The sequence below is a fragment of the Panthera pardus genome, unplaced genomic scaffold (assembly GCF_024362965.1).
Source record: "Panthera pardus isolate Hobbes unplaced genomic scaffold, ASM2436296v1 HiC_scaffold_12, whole genome shotgun sequence".
Classification (NCBI taxonomy): domain Eukaryota; kingdom Metazoa; phylum Chordata; class Mammalia; order Carnivora; family Felidae; genus Panthera; species Panthera pardus.
In genome coordinates this window covers 8,549,259-8,556,197 of record NW_026526677.1, presented here as the reverse complement: position 1 = coordinate 8,556,197, position 6,939 = coordinate 8,549,259, and the positions used below count along the sequence as shown (strand labels likewise).

At 48.4% G+C, this 6,939-nt stretch overlaps 1 long non-coding RNA gene across 2 annotated transcripts in view; it reads right to left on the bottom strand.

Moving 5' to 3' along the window:
- Positions 1-418: 418 nt before the first annotated feature.
- Positions 419-6,939, bottom strand: part of LOC109246634 (uncharacterized) — a 46,836-nt gene continuing 40,315 nt past the window's right edge. For both annotated transcript variants that reach the window (XR_008421110.1, XR_002071421.2), the window contains one exon: positions 419-542. This is a non-coding gene — a long non-coding RNA (uncharacterized LOC109246634). The remainder of the gene's footprint in view (positions 543-6,939) is intronic.

Genomic DNA, 6,939 nt, shown 5'->3' with positions numbered 1-6,939 from the left:
TAAGTTGTGGAAAGTTTGGCCACCTGTAGGAGGATTACAGAAAGCATCTTTTACCTGCTGGAAATACACACGGGCATAATCCATTAAAGTTTTACAGTACTGAGGCATATCAGAATTTATGAGTATGGGAGATATATGGGGTTCTATCATCAAAGTCATGGATCTACTTGTTACTGTTCCCTTTCTAGGGTATTAATTTATGCTTTCCCATAGGTGTTGATCTACTCACCATCCAAGCCAATGGTAGAACCTTTAGCCATGGCAATCCAGTTGATTTTGTTAATTTAGGTAGCTTTAGTTTTAAGCTGCCACCTGTCCATTCAACTTTACCAGATGACTGAGGATGGTAAGGACGAAGGTAATGCCATTGTAATGCCATTGTGTCAGCAGAGCCTTATTTCATTGTTTACCTACCCAGGGAAGTGGGTTCCCCTATCCCTGGAGATCACTCTTTGGACACCCCATCAGGAAATATATTTTCTAAAAGTTCCTTAGTCACCGTTGCGGCATCAGATGTTCTGCATGGGAAGGTTTCAATCCATCTAAAGAACATACAATACAAACAATTACAAGAACGTATTGATAAACCCATTGCAGGGAGCCATTGAATGAAATCCATTTGTAAGTCTTCAAATGGCCCAGCAGGTGGTGGGAATGCTCCATTTATTACCTTAATAGTCTTTCCAGGGTTATGGGTGTGAGAAATCAGCCAACTGGCTAACCAATTTGTTAACCAAAATTGGTAAACCAATTAGGCAACATTGGAACAGTTATCTTTCGTAATTTGGGTCATTTTCTCTGCGCCGCAAGGAGTCGCAGAACGTAGGGCTTTTAGTGATGGCATTCTTAAGGACTGAAAAAGAACCGAGCACCCACCTGGGCCCTCAGGGTGTCCTCATTTAATATTAAACTTGCCTCCTCGGTCATTCAAGTTACATACTGGAACAATTTCAGTGCTGGCTGATTTAGCATAGAAGCCTGCTAGGGTATTTCCCTGACACTCAGGTTCTGTTTTCCTGGTATGAACTTCAATTTTAATCGTTGCAATTTGGTTAGGCAATAGAGTAGCAGGGAGCAGTTCGTTTACTACTTGGGGCCCATTTTTAATTGGGGTTCCCTTAGAAGTGAGGAACTCTTTCTGTTTCCATAACATGCCCAAGTCATAGACCATCCCACAGGCATATCTGCTATGGTGTAAATGTTTACTGGTTTTCTTTTGGAGAGCTGACAAGCCCAAGGGAGGGCATGGAGTTCCGCTCCGTGGTTCGGACTTCAGTTGGGGAACATATCCCTTTCCAGTAGTTTATACTGAGTTGTTACAGCATATCCTGCTTGATATTTCCCTTTTGAATTCTTAGCGCGGGGACCCATCCACGAAGAATATCACATCTGGGTTTTCCACTGTGTCCCATGAGTCAATGCGAGCCAAGCCCTCCCGCCCACGCAGGTATGCTGCTCTGTACCCTTGTCAGGCAGGGGGAGCAGAGTAGCAGGGCTGAGCACGTGGCAACGCTCACGATGGAGGTTAGAAGGTGAAAATAGGGGTGCCTGCACGGCTCAGTCGGTTCAGCGTCTGCCTCTTGGGTTCAGCTCAGGTCATGATCTCACAGTGCTTGGGATCAAGCCCCACGTCAGGCTCTGCGCTGACAGCACAGAACCTGCTTGGGAGTCTCTCTCTTCTTCTCTCTCTCTGCCCCTCCCCCCCCCAATAAACAAACATTTAAAAAAAAAGAAGAAGGTGAAAGGAGAAGGTTCTCATGTGAGCCGGCCTGCTGAGAAACGTTGAGTCTGATCGGAGCGTAATAGACTCCCGATGGCATGGGGTACTTTTAAGTGTAAGTCATGTCCTACCTAATACCAGTTGAGCTGAGGCTCCCACCAATCGCACTGCCGTGGCTACAGCTTTCCAAAAGTTTGGATACGGTTCGGCTACTGGCTATAACTATGAACAGCTGGTCTACGTTTTCCTCCATGCGGTCGTGTTAGAATTCCTAGATTCCTGCTTGTCGTGTTTTGCACAAATAAGGTGGAAGATTTAGTATCATTTAGGAGGCTTAGGGCTGGACTTTGTTGCAGGACTAATTTCGGTTGGCTAAAACCTTGCTCACACTTATCTCCCCAGGGGGCAGGCTCTGGCTTTGACGCCCTTGTAAACTCCTCCAGGGGCATTGCAATCAGAGAAGCATTGGGAACCCAAGATCCACAATGTCCTGAAGGAGACTCCTTAACAGTCTCTTAGTTGTGGGTCTGGGGAAACGTGGGAGAGTCTTTGTTCTTTCAGGTGAGACAGAGACTGCCTTTTGCAATCACACCATGCCCAACGTCGTGGGCCTTGTCTTTCGAGAACTGGACTTTTTCCTTGGAGATCTTATGGCCTTTGCAAGCTAATTGCTATAAAAGAGAAACCAAATCTAACTTCTTGGGCCTCCCTCCTAGGGGGACATACCAATGGGTCATCTACATATTGAGTGACTGCAGCGTTCTTAGGGAACTGTAAGTTTGCTTATTTTGTGTGAAAAATAAGGATGATGTCTCAGCAGTCCAGGTGTATTGTTGGTCGTTCCAAGTGAAGGTGGGCAAATATTGATTCTTCCTGTCAACTGGGCTACTAACGACAGAGGAGCAGAGATCCATCACCACCGTGAACCGTTCTGAGTCAGCAGGGACGTTAAACAACAAGGTGTTGGAGATTTGGAACCACGGGGAACCTCGGTATCGCGATTTTGCTGACGGCACAGAGATCCTGGACAAAACACCAACCTCGTCCATTTGATTTTTTTTTAATGTTTGTTTATTTTTGAGAGAGCGTGAGAGAGAGCCGGGGTGGGGGGGCAGGGGCAGGAAGAGAGAGAGAGCCAGAGGATCCAAAGCAGATTCTATGCTGTCAGCACAGAGCCCGGTGGGAGGCCCGAACCCACCATCTGTGAGATCACGACCTAAGCCAGAGTTGGACGCTCAACCGACTGAGCCACCCAGGCACCCTGTCTATTTGATTTTTTTTTTTTAACTTTTATTTATTTTTGAGACAGAGAGAAACAGAGCATGAGCAGGGGAGAGGCAGAGAGAGAGGGAGACACAGAATCCGATGCAGGCTCCGGGCTCTGAGTTATCAGCACAGAGCCCGACGCGGAGGCTCGAACCCACAGACCGCGAGATCATGACCTGAGCCAAAGTCAGACGCTCAACTGACTGAGCCACCCAGGCGCCCCCCCCCCCCATCTATTTGATTTTTTAATGGATTAGATAGAAGAGTTGCAGAAAGCAGTCCTCGCTTCATTTGGCCTTCCCCAATTGGTGAGAGCCCCTTTGCTTTTAGTGGAAATTCAGCCAATTTAGGCAGGGGTTAGGAATGATCTATTTGGATTTTTATGGGTTCGGTTCCATTAATTTTGCCTCTGTCAGTTGAAGAAGCAGCCCGTAGGCATTCAGGCACTTCTGAGAGATTGGGACTCTTTTCATACCTTTGAGTCTTAATTTCATCAATTTCTATTGGCAGAGAACAGAGCAGTTCCGGTTCAGGAGGGTTCAGGAAATTCTAAGGTCATTTCTCCTTCTGAGTTAAATTTTACACGACTCCTGAATTTAGAAAGCACATCTCGTCCTACCAGGTCGGCTGGGCCAGTGGCACACAGGAGGAAAGCGTGGGTCCCCGAAAAGGACCCTCATGTCATTGGGACTGATTTCGATACAGGTACCCTTGGAATTTGGTTAGAAACCCCCACTCCAGAAATATTCTCTTTCCTCCAAAGGGGTTTCTGTTTTAGGAAAGCAGGGTTTCAGGTAGATAAAAGTGGCTCTCGGATCCACCAGTGTTGAACGGGACTCTCCATTAATGTTCCCCTTGCTCGTTGAGAGGTAGCACTGGGAACGATTTATATGAGGATCCCTCAGAGCCCCATCAATGCTTATTATTATTATTTTGGTAACAGGGGAACATCTTCCCAGACCAGCTTGGGTCTCTTCAAAAGATTGTTTTTAATCTTTATTTATTTTGAGGGAGAGACAGAGCGTGAGCAGGGGAGGAGCACACAGAATCCGAAGCAGGCTCCAGGCCCTGAGCTGTCAGCACAGAGGCCGACGCGGGGCTCGAGCTCACGAACTGCGAGATCATGACCTGAGCTGAAATCAGACACTTAACGGACTGAGCCACCCCGGGGCCCCAGCTTGGGCCTCTTCAATAGGCAACTTAGTTTGGGCCCAAGCCTGCTAATGAATAAGGAAGTCAGGGCGTCTTTCTGTGCCTGCGTGTAGTAAAGAAAGCTTCGAGTGTGTCTCAAAAAGTGTTTCCAGTCTTGTCTTGTGGTCTGAGACTGGTTCATCCTTCTTTTGTTTGCAGGATTGAATGATAGTCTCTCGAGGAAATAGTTCATCAATCCTCTCAAACGGGTCTTGGGCGTTTGTTTCTAGTGTGTTTTGGCCCATCTCTGGCGGAGTGAGTAGTATGTGAGTCTTTTTTTTTTTTTAATTTTTTTTTTTAACGTTTATTTATTTTTAAGACAGAGAGAGACAGAGCATGAACGGGGGAGGGGCAGAGAGAGAGGGAGACACAGAATCGGAAGCAGGCTCCAGGCTCCGAGCCATCAGCCCAGAGCCCGACTCGGGGCTCGAACTCACGGACCGTGAGATCGTGACCTGAGCTGAAGTCGGACGCTTAACCGACTGAGCCACCCAGGCACCCCAGTATGTGAGTCTTTAATATCTCTCTCAGTCTCTTCCCATTTGACCTTGGCTGTCCATTTTCAGGTGACACGAGGACCTAATGTCATGTGAATAAATCGGTAGAGATCTGAGCCCCGGATGGTCAGCTCTATTAGAATTCTAAATTTCAGGGATCGCCTGGGTGGCTCAGTTAGTGAAGCCTCTGACTCTTGGTTTTGGCTCAGGTTATGGTCCCAGGTCATGAGATCAAGCCCCAAGTCAGGCTCCGAGATGAGCAGGGAGCCTGCTTAAGATTCTCTCTCCCCCTCTGCCCCTCCCCCGCTTGTGCTCTCTTGTGCAATCTCACTCTCTCTCTCTCAAATTAAAAAAAGAAGAAGAATTCTAGATTCCTGGGGCACCTGGCTGGCTCGGTCGGTAGAGCGTGCGACACTTGACCTTGGAGCTGTGCGTTGGAGCCCCACGTTGGGGATCGAATTGACATCCAAAATAAGTTAAATAAAATTCTGGCTCATCTTCTGAGTGTCAAGGGATTAGTAGATTCAGAATATTTAAGGAGAGGAGGTAAAGGGAAGGAGCACTCAGACAAGTTAGTCGGTGTGCATTTCTTTATAGATTCAGCATCGGCTTGTTGTATATGCTTTTCATTTGCCTTTTGTAAAGAATCTTTAAAAATTTTTTTAATGTTTATTCTTGAGAGAGAGAGAGAGCATGAGTGGGGGAGGGCAGAAGAGAGGAGGAGACACAGAATCCGAAGCAGGCTCCAGGCTCCGAGCTGTCAGCACAGAGCTGGATGCAGGGCCTGAACTCACTGTGAGTGAGATCATGACCTGAGCCAAAGTCAGAGGCTTAACGGACTGAGCCACCCAGGTGCCCCAGTGAACTGGTTTGGGGAAATTCGGGATCCTTTTTCTCTAGAGCATCTCCTAAATGGATAAGATTAGGTGAGATTCCCTATCGTGGCCCCTGGAATTTTCAAGATTACCTTTAGTAAGGTTAGCCCACTGGTTCAAAAAACAGAGGTTCCGGGCCCCCCCTTTTTTTTTTTTTAAGTTTGTTTGTTTATATTGAGAGACAGAGGGAGGGAGAGTACACGCACACATGTGAGTGAGAAAGGGGCAGAGAGAGAGGGAGACAGAGAATCCCAAGCAGGCTGTGCATCGTCAGCACAGAGCCGGATGCAGGGCTCAAACGCATGAATCGCGAGATCATGACCTGAGCCAAAACCAAGAGTTGGACACTTAACTGGCTGAGCCCCCCCAGGCGCCCCCTGGGCCTCTAATTTCTATTCCTAGAGTTAGTTGGGGTTCCAGATGGAGGAAGCCCCGGTTGTTTAGACTCAGAAAAACCCATTTCTCTCTCTCTCTCTCTTGTTTTCTTTTTCTCTTATTACACGAGGCCTCACACCGGACCCAGCCCAGCTGAAGTCAGATTCAGTCCGACCTTGGACCCAGTCCAGTTTCTAAGTTGGACCTAGTCTGATCCTGGACTCAGTCCAGTTTCTTTTACGTTGGCTGACCCCAGCCCCGGACTGGAGAAAGAAAATGCTGGAAGAAATTCAGAGAGCTCTTTTCAGGGCAAACCCTCCACCCCACCCCCCCACCCCCCCACCCCAGGAGGTCAAATCCCAGGGGATTTACTCGCCCAGAGTCAGTGAGAAAGCAGCGAGCTCGGTTCTCCAGCAAGTGCCGGCTGCTGGTCGCTCACTGCTCCCGGGGCCTTTGGGGGTCTCCTTCGGATCCCACTGCTGGCCGGAACCCTTCAAAGACAAACTGAGGCATATTCAAATTTTAGGTATTTATGTGAGCAAAAATCCATTCAAATTGGGCAGCGCTCAGCTAAAAATGGTCAGAAGCGCTCCCTCGGGGGAGCTGGGAAAAACTTTATTTACGGGGCGACGGAGGAAGCAAAGTGGGGAGATTACGGATTAGCTATAGCTTGAATCCTAGTCGGCTAATGTGACTGGGCATCCTTCAGTTTTGCTTTTTGAGGGACTTACGGGCTTGGGTTTGGGTTTGCTGAGGCAGGCCCTGCGCCGTTAAAGCCACCTCAGCTTAGTGGCCTCCTTGCTTAAGTAACAGGTGACAAGCTGGAAACTTTGGGGCCGGTATCAAACCCAGAACACCTCGTGTTTGCTCCTCGCCCCTCCCCTGCAGTTCTCTGACTCAGATCCTTGGTCCACCGTGTTGTGTGTCCATAGGGTGGCTGGTCCTAGCCTACAAGGGCCAGGGCCACCCGGGGCACGTGGGAGCCCTCCATCCCCAGTGCCTCAGTGGTTCCTTG